The 13,467-nt window shown below is 38.4% G+C and overlaps 1 non-coding gene across 1 annotated transcript; it reads right to left on the bottom strand.

The window, feature by feature from the left end:
* Window positions 1–13,100: 13,100 nt before the first annotated feature.
* On the bottom strand, window positions 13,101–13,208 carry LOC148544781 (small nucleolar RNA R71). Its single transcript, XR_015901762.1, has one exon. It is a non-coding gene; the product is annotated as a small nucleolar RNA R71 (small nucleolar RNA).
* Window positions 13,209–13,467: the final 259 nt, after the last annotated feature.

Raw genomic sequence — 13,467 nt, 5'->3', positions numbered from 1 at the left:
AAAGCAGAGATTCAGAAGACAAAGCATCTCCAAAACTCCAACATATTCTCCATTACTGCATAACAAGTAACCTTTAATCCATGCTCTCTTGTTTATTCGCAATTCAACTGATCAACACAATTGACTTCCTAACTAAGATTTACAAGATAACCATAGATTGCTTCAAACCAACAATCTCCGTGGGATTCGACCCTTACTCACGTAAGGTATTACTTGGACGACCCAGTGCACTTGCTGGTTAGTGGTACGAGTTGTGAAAAGTGTGATTCACAATTCGTGCACCAAGTTTTTGGCGCCGTTGCCGGGGATTGTTCGTGTTTGAACAACTGACGGTTTATTTTGTTGCTTAGATTAGGAAAAATTTTTCTTTTTGGTTTAGAGTCTCTTATTATTGTTTTGGGTTAAAATTTTAGAATCCTTATTTTCTCTTTCAAAAATTTTTTTTCGAAAATTATATATTGAATTTTTCTTGTTTGATCTTTGATTTTTCTTGTTTTGTTTCTTTTCTTGTTTTTCTTGTGCTTTTTCAAAACATTAGTTTTTAAAAAATTTCATTCTTAGTTATTAAAAATACTTCTTCAAAACAAGTGTTACATTTACTGCCCCGTTGGCTAGAGCGTTGGTCTATGTTCTTGGTAATTGGGTATCTTCTTTTTAAAATCTTTTTCAAAAATAATTTTTCTTTGAATAAATCTTGTGCCAAACTTTAAGTTTGGTGTTTTCTTGTTGATTTTTCTTAAATTTTCGAAAATTTCTTGTGGTCTTCTAAAAATTTTAAGTTTGGTGTTCTTTCTTCATGTTCTTGTGTTCTTGTGAGTCTTCAAAGTGTTCTTGAGTTTTCCTTGTGTCTTGATCTTAAAATTTTTAAGTTTGGTGTTCCTTAGTGTTTTCCCTCCAAATTTTCGAAAACAAGGAGTACTAGATCTAAAAATTTTAAATCTTGTGCTATCTTATTGTTTTTCTCTTTCCTCTTAAAATTCAAAAATATCTTTTCTCTCTATTTTAAAGCATTTTTTTTTCGAAATCTATTTCTAAAATTCAGATTTTTATTTCAAAAATTTAAAACCTTTTTCAAAAATCATCATATCCTTTTCAAAACTTCCTAACCACTTTCTCTCTCCTCAGTTTTTTTCGAAAATCTTCACCCATTTTTATTTATTTTATTTTAATTTATTTTATTTTTGAAATAAATAAATAATTAAAATAAATAAAAATATTTTTTCTATTTTACATCATCTCCCTTTCTCCATCATGGACCTAAGTGGAAATGAACAGTCCAGGAGGACTCTAGGGTCATATGCTAACCCCTCTACTGCTTCATATGGGAGTAGTATCTGCATACCCTCCATTGGAGTCAGTAGCTTTGAGTTGAATCCTCAGCTCATTATCATGGTGCAGCAAAGTTGCCAGTATTCCGGTCTTCCACAGGAAGAACCTACAGAGTTTCTGGCACAGTTTTTACAGATTGCTGACACAGTACATGATAAGGAAGTAGATCAGGATGTCTACAGATTATTACTGTTTCCATTTGCTATAAAAGACCAAGCTAAGAGGTGGTTAAATAACCAACCTAAGGCCAGCATAAGGACATGGAGACAGCTGACAGAAAAATTCCTGAATCAATACTTTCCTCGAAAACGGATGACACAGCTAAGGCTGGACATCCAAGGCTTTAAACAAGGAGATAATGAATCTCTTTATGATGCCTGGGAGAGATACAGAGAGATGCTACGAAAATGCCCCTCTAAAATGTTTTCAGAGTGGGTTCAGTTAGACATCTTCTATTATGGGCTTACAGAAAGAGCTCAAATCTCTCTAGACTACTCAGCTGGTGGATCTATCCACATGAGAAAGACAATTGAAGAAGCTCAAGAGCTCATTGATACAGTTACCAGAAATCAGCATCTGTACCTAAGCAGTGACCCTTCCATGAAAGAAGAGGTTAAAACAGTAACTGCTGAGTTTAGTCCTGCTGAACAAGCTGCTGAATTCAATCAGCAATTGGACTTTCTAACACAGGAGTTAGCCGAACTTAAAGACAGACTACAAGAGACAAGGATGGCTAATATAAATATGGAAGAACAATTGAAGCAAACAAAGAAGCAGCTGTTAAAATAAATAACAGAAGAATGCCAAGCAGTTCAATTAAGAAGTGGAAAAACATTAAATATCCCACCTCAAGGCAGCAGGAAGCCAAGAAATGAGCAAACCACCCAAAATCCATCTGAGGATAGTAAGAGCCCGTGGAAAAATAATTATGGCGTTAAAACGCCAGAATTTGGGTGGAAGGCTGGCACTGAACGCCTAGACCATGCTCAGAACTCGCGTTCAACGCCAAAAACAAGGCAGGACTGGCGTTCAACGCCAGAAACGGGCAAGGATCTGGCGTTGAACGCCCAAAATGGGCAGGATCTGGCGTTGAACGCCCAAAATAGGCACAGTTCTGGCGTTCAGACGCCAGGAACAGACCAGGAGTTGGCATCTAACGTCACTCCAGTTTCTAACTCTGGCACTCAATTGCCAGTGAGGGATCAGACACACACAAATGCTGATAACAACCCCTCTAAAAAGGCTTCTTCAACCACTTCTGTAGGCAATAAACCTGCAGCAACTAAGGTTGAGGAATATAAAGCCAAGATACCTTATCCTCAAAAACTTCAGAAAGAGGAGCAGGATAAGCAATTTGCTCGCTTTGCAGATTATCTCAGGACTCTTAAAATAAAGATTCCGTTTGCAGAGGCACTTGAGCAAATACCCTCTTATGCCAAGTTCATGAAAGATATCTTGAGTCATAAGAAGGATTGGAGAGAAACTGAAAGAGTTCTCCTCACTGAAGAATGCAGTGCAGTCATTCTGAAAAGCTTCCCAGAAAAGCTTAAAGATCCCGGGAGCTTTATGATACCATGCATATTAGAGGGTAACTGCACCAAGACAGCTCTATGTGATCTTGGGGCAAGCATCAACCTAATCCCTGCATCCACTATCAGAAAGCTTGGCTTGACTGAAGAGGTCAAACCAACCCGGATCTGTCTTCAACTTGCTGATGGCTCCATTAAATACCCATCAGGCATAATTGAGGACATGATTGTCAAGGTTGGGCCATTTGCCTTCCCTACTGACTTTGTAGTGCTGGAAATGGAGGAGCACAAGAGTGCAACCCTCATTCTAGGAAGACCATTCCTAGCAACTGGACGAACCCTAATTGACGTCCAAAAAGGGGAGATAACCCTGAGAGTCAATGAGGATGAGTTTAAGTTGAATGTTGTCAAAGCTATGCAACATCCAGACACATCAGACGACTGCCTGGGTGTTGACATTATTGACTCCCTGGTGGAAGAGGTCCATATGACTGAGAGTCTCGAATCAGAGCTAGAGGACATTTTTAAAGATGTTCAGCCTGATCTGGAGGAACTAGAAGAAATAAAAGAACTTCTGAAAACTCCTCAGGAAGAGGAGAAACCTCCTAAACCCGAGCTCAAACCACTACCACCATCCCTGAAATATGCATTTCTGGGAGAAGGTGACACTTTTCCTGTAATCATAAGCTCTGCTTTAGGGCCACAGGAAGAGAAAGCACTAATTCAGGTGCTAAGGACACACAAGACAGCTCTTGGGTGGTCCATAAGTGATCTTAAGGGCATTAGCCCAGCCAGATGCATGCACAAGATCCTATTAGAGGATGATGCTAAGCCAGTGGTTCAACGACAGAGGCGGCTAAATCCCGCCATGAAGGAGGTGGTGCAGAAAGAGGTTACTAAGTTACTAGAGGCTGGGATTATCTATCCTATTTCTGATAGCCCCTGGGTGAGCCCTATCCATGTTGTCCCTAAGAAGGGAGGAATGACAGTGGTTCATAATAAAAAGAATGAACTGGTTCCTACAAGAACAGTTACAGGGTGGCGTATGTGTATTGACTATAGAAGGCTCAATACAGCCACCAGGAAGGATCATTTTCCTTTACCATTCATCGACCAGATGCTAGAGAGGCTAGCAGGTCATGAATATTACTGCTTTTTGGATGGCTATTCAGGTTACAACCAAATTGCAGTGGATCCTTAGGACCAAGAGAAAACAGCATTCACATGTCCTTCTGGAGTGTTTGCCTACAGAAGGATGCCTTTTGGTCTGTGTAATGCACCTGCAACCTTTCAGAGGTGCATGCTCTCTATCTTCTCTGATATGGTAGAGAAGTTTCTGGAAGTCTTCATGGATGACTTTTCAGTATTTGGAGACTCATTCGGCTCCTGCCTTAACCATTTAGCACTTGTTCTGAAAAGATGCCAAGAGACCAACCTAGTTTTAAACTGGGAAAAATGTCACTTTATGGTGACTGAAGGGATTGTCCTTGGGCATAAAATTTCAAACAAGGGAATAGTGGTAGATCAAGCTAAAGTTGAAGTAATTGAAGAATTACCACCACCTGCCAATGTTAAGGCAATCAGAAGCTTTCTGGGGCATGCAGGATTCTATAGGAGGTTTATAAAGGATTTTTCAAAAATTGCAAAACCTTTGAGCAATCTGCTAGCTGCTGAAACGCCATTTGTGTTTGACACAAAGTGTCTGCAGGCGTTTGAGACCCTGAAAGCTAAGCTAGTTACAGTACCAGTTATTTCTGCACCAGACTGGACATCACCATTCGAACTAATGTGTGATGCCAGTGCCCATACCATTGGTGTGGTACTAGGACAGAGGCATAACAAGCTTCTGGATGTCATTTATTATGCTAGCAGTGTTTTAAATGATGCCCAGAAAAATTACACAACCACAGAAAAAGAATTACTTGCAGTGGTTTATGCCATTGACAAGTTTAGATCCTACTTAGTAGGATCAAAAGTGATTGTGTACACTGACCATGCTGCTCTTAAATATCTACTCACAAAGCAGGATTCAAAGCCCAGGCTCATAAGATGGGTGTTGCTTCTGCAAGAGTTTGATATAGAAATAAGAGACAGAAAAGGGACAGAGAATCAAGTAGCTGATCACCTGTCCCGGATAGAACCAGTAGCAGGAGCATCCCTCCCTCCTACTGAGATCTCTGAAACCTTTCCGGATGAGCAATTGTTTGCTATTCAGGAAGCTCTGTGGTTTGAAGACATTGCAAACCATAAGACACAAGGTTCTCCTTCTGTAACCATGGAGAGGAAGCATGAAAAGCTTCTCTCACTGCAGAGTCAACCAAAGCCCCCACAGTCAAACTCTAAGTTTGGTGTTGGGAGGCCACAGCCAAACTCTAAGTTTGGTGTTGGGAGGTCCCAACATTGCTCTGATTATCTGTGAGCCTCCATGAGAGCTCACTGTCAATCTATTGACATTAAAGAAGCGCTTGTTGGGAGGCAACCCAATGTTATTTAATTACATCTATTTATTTTCCATTGCTATTTTATGTTTTCTTTAGGTTGATGATCATGTGAAGTCACAAAAACAAATGGAAAATCAAAAATAGAATGAAAAACAGCACACCCTGGAGGAAGATCATTCTGGCGTTTAGGCGCCAGAAACAAGCATCTGTCTGGTGTTTAACGCCAGAAACAAGCACCAAGCTGGTGTTTAACGCCAGAAAAAAGCATCAGTCTGGCGTTGAACGCCAGAAACAGGCTACATTTGGGCGTTTAACGCCAGAAATAGGCAGCAGTCTGGCGTTAAACGCCAGGATTGCACAGTAAGTGCATTTTGTACGCCTAATTGGAGCAGGGATGCTAAATCCTTGACCCCACTGGATCTGTGGACCCCACAGGATCCCCACCTACCTCACCATTCAAATTCAAACCATCTCCCTCCCAAACCCACCTATTCACACACTTCCATCTCCTCCATCTTCTCCACTTCTTTCTTCTTTTGCTCGAGGACGCGCAAACCTTTTAAGTTTGGTGTGGTAAAAGCATTGCTTTTGTTTTTCCATAATTCAGTGGTAGAGCAATTGACTGCAGATCAAAGAGCTATGAGGAAGAGATATAGAGGAGATCAAGAGCACCATTGGTTCTTCAAGAAGAGGAAGATGCCACCCTCATTAAGGTGGACCCATTCCTTAATCTCCTTGTTCTTATCTTCCTGTTTTTCGTTTACTACACTTCAAGTTTAATTATGTTTGTGCCTTTACTATATGATCACTAGTATCTATTTTGATTTTATCTCCAATTAAGTTATAGTCTATTTTTCTCATCATCAGCAAACATGAATAAAATAGTAGATCTTTTGAATAAGAGGCAATAAATTTCGAGTTTTTAATAAGAAAAATTCTAATTAGTTACATGTGGTGGCAATGCTTTCTGTCTTCTGAATGAATGCTTGAACAGTGCATATGTCTTTTGAATTTGTTGTTTAAGACTGTTAAATATGTTGGCTCTTGAAAGAATGATGAACATGATACATGTTATTGATAATCTGAAAAATCATAAAAATAATTCTTGAAGCAAGAAAAAGCAGCAAAGAACAAAGCTTGCAGAAAAAAAAAAAAAAGAAAGCAAGCATAAAAAGCCAAAGCTCTTAAAACCAAAAAGGCAAGAGCAAAAAGCCAGTAGCCCTTAAAACCAAAAGGCAAGGGTAATAAAAAGGATCCCAAGGCTTTGAGAATCAGTGGATAGGAGGGCCTAAGGGAATAAAATCCTGGCCTAAGCGGCTAAACCAAGCTGTCCCTAACCATGTGCTTGTGGCGTGAAGGTGTCAAGTAAAAACTTGAGACTGAGCGGTTAAAGTCAAGGTCCAAAGCAAAAAGAAGAGTGTGCTTAAGAACTCTGGACACCTCTAATTGGGTACTTTAGCAAAGCTGAGTCACAATCTAAAAGGTTCACCCAACTATGTGTCTGTGGCATTTATGTATCCGGTGGTAATACTGGAAAACAAAGTGCTTAGGGCCACGGCCAAGACTCATGAAATAGCTGTGTTCAAGGATCATCATACTGAAATAGGAGAATCAATAACATTATCTGAATTCTAAGTTCCTATAGATGCCAATCACTCTGAGCTTCAATGGATAAAGTGAGATGCCAAAACTGTTCGGAAGCAAAAAGCTACTAGTCCCGCTCATCTAATTAGAATCTGAGCTTCACTCAAAAACTCTGAGATATTATTGCTTTTCAACCTATTAGTCTTCTATTTTATTTGTCTAGTTGCTTGAGGACAAGCAACAGTTTAAGTTTGGTGTTGTGATGAGCGGATATTTTATACGCTTTTTGGGGTTAATTTCATATAATTTTTAGTATGTTTTAGTTAGTTTTTAGTTTATTTCCATTAGTTTTTAGGAAAAATTCATATTTATGGACTTTACTATGAGTGTGTGTTTTTCTGTAATTTCAGGTATTTTTCTGGCTGAAATTGAGGGAGCTAAGCAAAAATCTGATTCAGGCTGAAAAAGGACTGCTGATGCTGTTGGATTCTGACCTCCCTGCACTCAAAGTGGATTTTCTGGAGCTACAGAACTCGAAATGGCGCGCTTCCAATTGCGTTGGAAAGTAGACATCCAGGTCTTTCCAGCAATATATAATCGTCCATACTTTGATCAAGGATAGATGACGTAAACTGGCGTTCAACGCCAGTTCTCTGCCCAATTCTGGCGTCCAGCGCCAAAAAAGGATCAAAAGTTGGAGTTCAACGCCAGAAATGGATCCAAACCTGGCGTTGAATGCCCAAAACAGCCTTATCACGTGAATTGCTTAAGTCTCAGCCCCAGCACACACCAAGTGGGCCCCAGAAGTGGATCTCTACACCATCTATCATAGTTTACTCATTTTCTGTAAACCTAGGCTACTAGTTTAGTATTTAAACAACTTTTAGAGACTTATTTTGTATCTCATGACATTTTAGATCTGAACTTGGTACTCTGTGGTGGCATGAGTCTCTAAACTCCATTGTTGGGGGGTGAGGAGCTCTGTTGTGTCTCGATGAATTAATGCAAGTATTTCTGTTTTCCATTCAAACACGCTTGTTCCTATCTAAGATGTTCATTCGCGCTTAACTGTGATGAAGGTGATGCTCCATGACACTCATCACCATTCTCAACCCATGAACGTGTGCCTGACAACCACCTCCGTTCTATATCAGATTGAATGAGTATCTCTTAGATCTCTTAATCAGAATCTTCGTGGTATAAGCTAGAATTGATGGCGGCATTCATGAGAATCCGAAAAGTCTAAACCTTGTCTGTGGTATTCCGAGTAGGATTCGATGATCGAATGACTGTGACGAGCTTCAAACTCATGAAGGCTGGGCGTTAGTGACAGACGCAAAAGAATCAAGGGATTCTATTCCAACCGGATCGAGAACCAACCGGTGATTAGCCGTGCTGTGACAGAGCGTGTGAGCGTAGTTTTCACTGGAAGGATAGATGGTAGCCATTGACAACGGTGATCCACCAACACACAGCTTGCCATAGGAGGACGTGTGTGCGTGAATCAGAAGACAGAGAAAAGCAGAGATTCAGAAGACAAAGCATCTCCAAAACTCCAACATATTCTCCATTACTGCATAACAAGTAACCTTTAATCCATGCTCTCTTGTTTATTCGCAATTCAACTAATCAACACAATTGACTTCCTAACTAAGATTTACAAGATAACCATAGATTGCTTCAAACCAACAATCTCCGTGGGATTCGACCCTTACTCACGTAAGGTATTACTTGGACGACCCAGTGCACTTGCTGGTTAGTGGTACGAGTTGTGAAAAGTGTGATTCACAATTCGTGCACCACCAAGTTGTTAAGCTCTCCTTGGAAAATTCTTCCAACCATTTTGATGCCTTATCTCTAAGAGAAAAAGGGAACAAAAGTAGTTTGTACGTGTCAGGGTGTACGCCATTGGACTTTACAGTGTCACAAATCCTCAAGAATGTAGTGAGATGTTGGTTTGGGTCCTCTTGGGCACGTCCACCATATGAACAATTATTCTGGACAAGTGTGATGAGTTGAGGTTTCAACTCAAAATTGTTAGCATGGATTGTTGGCTTTAGAATGCTGTTGCCGCAGTTTCCTGAATTTGGGTTGATGTATGATGAGCGGATAATTTATACGCTTTTTGGCATTGTTTTTAGTATGTTTTTAGTAGGATCTAGTTACTTTTAGGGATGTTTTCATTAGTTTTTATGTTAAATTCACATTTCTAGACTTTACTATGAGTTTGTGTATTTTTCTGTGATTTCAGGTATTTTCTGGCTGAAATTGAGGGACTTGAGCAAAAATCAGATTCAGAGGTTGAAGAAGGACTGCTGATGTTGTTGGATTCTGATCTCCCTGCACTCAAAATGGATTTTCTGGAGCTACAAAACTCAAAATGGCGCGCTTCCAATTGCGTTGGAAAGTAGACATCTAGGGATTTCCAGAAATGTATAATAGTCCATACTTTGGCTGAGTTTAGATGACTTAAAAGGGCGTTGAACACCAGTTCTACGCTGCTGTCTGGAGTTAAACGCCAGAAACAAGTCACAACCCAGAGTTGAACGCCAGAAATACGTTACAACCTGGCGTTCAACTCCAGAAAGAGCCTCTGCACGTGTAACATTCAAGCTCAGCCCAAGCACACACCAAGTGGACCCCGGAAGTGGATTTATGCATCAATTACTTACTTCTGTAAACCCTAGTAGCTAGTTTATTATAAATAGGACTTTTTACTATTGTATTCGACATCCTGAGTTTTATCTTTGAATCCTGGATTGTATTCTGATCCTGTGATCACGTTTTAGGGGGCTGGCCATTCAGCCATGCCTGGACCTTTCACTTATGTATTTTTAACGGTAGAGTTTCTACACTCCATAGATTAAGGTGTGGAGCTCTGCTGTTCCTCAAAGATTAATGCAAAGTACTATTGTTTTCTATTCAATTCATCTTATTTCACTTCTAAGATATTCATTCGCACTTCAACCTAAATGTGATAAATGTGACAATCATCATCATTCCTTATGAACGCGTGCCTGACAACCACTTCCATTCTACCTTAGATTGAATGAGTGTCTCTTAGATCTCTTAATCGGAATCTTCGTGGTGTAAGCTAGAATGATGGTGGCATTCAAGAGAATCCGGAAAGTCTAAACCTTGTCTGTGGTATTCCGAGTAGAATTCAATGATTGAATGACTGTGACGAGCTTCAAACTCACGAGTGCTGGGCGTAGTGACAGACGCAAAAGGCGGGTGAATCCTATTCCAGCATGATCGGGAACCTCAGATGATTAGCCGTGCCGTGACAGGGCATCTTGGACCATTTTCACAAGAGGAGGGGATGTAGCCACTGACAACGGTGATGCCCTTGCATAAAGCCAGCCATAGAAAGGAGTAAGACTGATTGGATGAAGACAGCAGGAAAGCGGAGGTTCAGAGGAACGATTGCATCTCCATACGCTTATCTGAAATTCTCACCAATGATTTACATAAGTATTTCTATCCTTCTTTTATTATTAAATTTCGAAAACTATATAACTATTTTATATCCGCCTGACTGAGATTTACAAGGTGACCATAGCTTGCTTCATACCAACAATCTCCGTGGGATTCGACCCTTACTCACGTAAGGTATTACTTGGACGACCCAGTGCACTTGCTGGTTAGTTATGCGAAGTTGTGAAGATATGTTTAGACCATGGTTCTGTGCATCCGTTTTTGGTGCCATTGCCAGGGAATCAATTTCGAATAATAATTCACAACCTGAGTAACAATTTCGCATACCAAGTTTTTGGCGCCGTTGCCGGGATTGTTCGAGTTTTCGGCAAGCTTTTGGTCCGGTAACATCAGTGCCAAGTTTGATCCGGCAACAACACCAAGTTTTTGGCGCCGTTGCCGGGGATTGTTCGAGTTTGGACAACTAACGGTTAATCTTGTTGCTCAGATTAGGTAATTTTCTTTTTGTTTTCTTTTCAAAAAATTTTCAAAAATCTTTCAAAATTTTCTCCTTTGTTTTCGAAAAAATTTTTAAAAAAAAATGTGTTTTCAAAAATTTTATAATTTTATTCAAAATTTTTAAGAATGAATTCTAGTGTTTCATGAAGCATGCGAAGCCTGGCTGGCTGTAAAGCCATGTCTAAATTCCTTTGGACTGAGGCTTCCAAATTGTTATCAAGAGCAAGCTAGTTGGTGCTAATCCACCTACTGCTATTCATGATCTACCTGTTACATGCTAAAGCTTGGTTGGCTATTATGCCATGCCTGACCCTTTGATTGGAGCTTTAGACTAAAAGAGCATAAGATTCCTGGAATTCATATTAAAAATTTTGGAATCCTTTTTTTTTTTCAAATAATTTTTGAAAAAAAAAATAATAATACAAAAAAATTAGAAAATCATAAAAATCAAAAATATTTTTTGTGTTTCTTGTTTGAGTCTTGAGTCATGTTATAAGTTTGGTGTCAATTGCATACTCATCTTGCATTTTTCAAAAATTCATGCATTCATAGTGTTCTTCATGATCTTCAAGTTGTTCTTGGTAAGTCTTCTTGTTTGATCTTTGCATTTGCATGTTTTGTGTCTTTTCTTGTTTTTCATATGCATTCTTGAAATCTTAGTGTCTAAGCATGAAAGATTTCTAAGTTTGGTGTCTTGCATGTTTTCTTTGCATTAAAAATTTTTCAAAAATATGTTCTTGGTGTTCATCATGACATTCAAAGTATTATTGGTGTTCATCTTGACATTCATAGCATTCTTGCATGCATTCATTGTTTTGATCTAAAAATTTTCATGCATTGCATCATTTTCATGTTTTTCTCTCTCATCATTAAAAATTCAAAAATCAAAAAAATATATCTTTCCCTCTTTTCTCTCATAAATTTCGAAAATTAGATTTGACTTTTTCAAAAAAATTTAAAAATCAAGTTGTTTCTTATGAGTCAAATCAAATTTTCAATTTAAAAATCTTATCTTTTTCAAAAATCAAATCTTTTTCATTTTTCTTAGTTATTTTTGAAAACTCTAAAAATATTTTTCAAAAAATCTTTTTTTTTTAATTTTAACTCAAATTTTCAAAAATAACAATAACAATTAATGTTTTGATTCAAAAATTTCAAGTTTGTTACTTGCTTGTTAAGAAAGATTCAAACTTTAAGTTCTAGAATCATATCTTGTGATTTCTTGCGAATCAAGTCATTAATTGTGATTTTAAAAATCAAATCTTTTTCAAAATTAATTTCAATCATATCTTTTCAAAAATATCTTCTTATCTTATCTTTTTCAAAAAAAAAAATTTTTTTGATTTTAAAATATCTTTTCTAACTTCTTATCTCCTTATCTTTTCAAAATTGATTTTCAAAATTTGTTTCAACTAACTAGCTAACTTTTTGTTTGTTTCCTATCTTTTTCAAAACTACCTAACTAACTCTCTCTCTCTAATTTTCGAAAATATCTTCCCCTCTTTTTCAAAATTTCTTTTTAATTAACAAATTATTTTAATTTTTTATTTTAATTTTCGAAAAAAAAAATTACTAACCTTTTTCAAAAACTATTTTCGAAAATCACTAACTCTTTTTCAAAAATATTTTTCGAAAATTCTTCTCCCTCACCCCTATTCTTTTTTCTTCTACTACTAACAATAAGGAACCTCTTTACTATGACATAGAGGATTCCTCTTCTTTTCTTGTTCTCTTCTCTTTCTTATGAGCAGGAACAAAGAAAAAGGCATTCTTGTTGAAGCTGATCCAGAACCTGAAAGGACTCTGAAGAGGAAACTAAGAGAAGCTAAATTACAATAATCCAGAGACAACCTTATTGAAAATTTCGAACAAGTAAAGGAGATGGCAGCCGAACCCAACAACAATAATGCAAGGAGGATGCTTGGTGACTTTACTGCACCTAATTCCAATTTACATGGAAGAAGCATCTCCATACCTGCCATTGGAGCAAACAACTTTGAGCTGAAATCTCAGCTAGTTTCTCTGATGCAGCAGAACTGCAAGTTTTATGGACTTCCATCTGAAGATCCTTTTCAGTTCTTAACTGAATTCTTGCAGATATGTGATACTGTTAAGACTAATGGAGTAGATCCTGAAGTCTACAGGCTCATGCTTTTCCCTTTTTGCTGTAAGAGACAGAGCTAGAATATGGTTGGACTCTCAACCCAAAGACAGCCTGAACTCTTGGGATAAGCTGGTCACGGCTTTCTTAGCCAAGTTCTTTCCTCCTCAAAAGCTGAGCAAGCTTAGAGCTGATGTTCAAACCTTCAAACAAAAAGAAGATGAATCCCTCTATGAAGCTTGGGAAAGATACAAACAGCTGACCAAAAAGTGTCCTTCTGACATGCTTTCAGAATGGACCATCCTAGATATATTCTATGATGGTTTATCTGAGCTATCAAAGATGTCATTGGATACTTCCGCAGGTGGATCCATTCACCTAAAGAAAACGCCTGCAGAAGCTCAAGAACTCATTGACATGGTTGCTAATAACCAGTTCATGTACACTTCTGAGAGGAATCCTGTGAGTAATGGGACGCCTCAGAAGAAGGGAGTTCTTGAAGTTGATACTCTGAATGCCATATTAGCTCAGAACAAAATATTGACTC

Source organism: Arachis ipaensis, chromosome B9 (assembly GCF_059453495.1).
Source record: "Arachis ipaensis isolate K30076 ecotype BB chromosome B9, ASM5945349v1, whole genome shotgun sequence".
Lineage (NCBI taxonomy): Eukaryota > Viridiplantae > Streptophyta > Magnoliopsida > Fabales > Fabaceae > Arachis > Arachis ipaensis.
Note: the sequence above shows the minus strand (reverse complement) of the source record. Positions and strands in the feature narration are given on the sequence as shown.